The sequence below is a fragment of the Tachyglossus aculeatus genome, chromosome X1 (assembly GCF_015852505.1).
Source record: "Tachyglossus aculeatus isolate mTacAcu1 chromosome X1, mTacAcu1.pri, whole genome shotgun sequence".
Classification (NCBI taxonomy): domain Eukaryota; kingdom Metazoa; phylum Chordata; class Mammalia; order Monotremata; family Tachyglossidae; genus Tachyglossus; species Tachyglossus aculeatus.
This window is the reverse complement of record NC_052101.1, coordinates 2,820,015-2,821,761: the sequence shown is the minus strand read 5'-3', so window position 1 is coordinate 2,821,761 and position 1,747 is coordinate 2,820,015. Positions and strand designations below refer to the sequence as shown.

Genomic DNA, 1,747 nt, shown 5'->3' with positions numbered 1-1,747 from the left:
GGTAAAAATGGGGGTGAGTGCCTTAAAGGGACTGTCTCTAGATGTTGCCAACTTGTACTTCCCAAGTGCTTAGTCCAGTGCTCTGCACACAGTAAGCGCTCAATAAGTACAATTGAATGAATGAATGAACCCATGACCTTCTGTCTCACAGGCCCATGCTATATCCACTAGGCCACACTGCTTCTCCGAAAAATCTTCTGAAGTCCTGTTATATAGGAATATACATTTTATAGAGAGCAGAGAAGCGGTTTAGTCATCAGATCAATACAAGTTTATTGAGTACTCAGAGGGCATGTTGGCTGTTTGTAATAATAATAATAATGATGATGGCATTATTAATCACTTACTGTGTGCAAAGCACTAAGCACTGAGGAGGTTACAAGGTGTTCAGGTTGTCCCACAAGGGGCTCACAGTCTTACCCCCCATTTTACAGATGAGGTAACTGAGGCACAGAGAAGTGAAGTGACTTGCCCAAAGTCACACAGCTGACAGTTGGCAGAGCTGGGATTTGAACCCATTACCTCTGACTCCAAAGCCCGGGCTCTTTCCACTGAGCCACACTGTTTGTATTGTGGTGCAAGAACTCTGGGTGCACAGCTGAATTTCACGGGAGCAGTGGCTGGGATTTGCTTATAGGTGTCAGTGAAAAACAACAACCTCTTATCACCCGAAGGCTCTAAAACTGACAGTTTTGACCTATCAGAGAGCGATATAATGAGTATTTTATTCCCATCCCTATATGTGCCAAGGACTCTAAACCATTTCCATTCTCTAGCTCCCATTTTCTATGAAGCCCAGATTATTTTGATGTTGAAGGGCTTATATGAAAACATTCCAATTGCTCCAAATCAGGGAAGGATGGCTGTGATAATTTATAATAATGTGCTGCTTCAATTATTTTAAATATTTGTTTTAGCTTAGAAAATAACGAACTACATGAGGTCAGGCGCTAATTTAAGATGCTATGAACATAACATGGATTTACAGTTAAAAAAATTCCATTCTCAACAGCTAGGATATGAGCTCCCCGTTTGAGTGGTGAAAAGCGAAAATTCACTGAATGTGAGAATCAGTCCCATTTTGACTGCAAAAGCCAAATATTTTGAGAAAGCCCTTCCTTACAAAATGCATAGATTATCCTTATTGCTATTGCTTATGAAGTGTTTACAATGTGCAAAGCATTAGCCTAAGCACTGAGGTCATTACAAGAAGATCAATTCGACACAGACTCGAACCCCCATAAGTGTTGCCAGACAGCCGCATAATTATAAATCCATGAATAACACAATGAAAACTCATCTGAATGCAATAACAAAAATACAATAAAAATAAAAACCAGAGAAATGCAATCGTAAATACCACAAGTGTAGTATCTGTTCTTATCGGTTTAATATCTGATAGGTCTTCGATGTGAAGGCGTTGTGTTAAGCAACTTTTCGGAGAACGGAGGTGGGTTGGGAGCTTGCTCCATCCCCTCCATGCATCAGCCTGGTATTGCAGTACTTCCAGGATAGGTATTTTTCCACACTTTTTGTTTTGTTGTAGACTGTGAGCCTGTTGTTGGGTAGGGACTGTCTCTATATGTTGCCAACTTGTACTTTCCAAGTGCTTAGTACAGGGCTCCGCACACACTAAGTGCTTAATAAATGCGATTGAATGAATGAATGAATGAATAGGAGCAGGGTCTCTGATCTCTTCTTATATTGTATCTGCCCCTAGTGCTGAGGACAGTGTGAGGCATTTAAC

At 40.8% G+C, this 1,747-nt stretch overlaps 1 pseudogene; it reads left to right on the top strand.

Moving 5' to 3' along the window:
• The first annotated feature begins 1,349 nt into the window (after positions 1-1,349).
• On the top strand, positions 1,350-1,526 carry LOC119920324 (annotated as a pseudogene).
• The last annotated feature ends 221 nt before the right edge of the window (positions 1,527-1,747 follow it).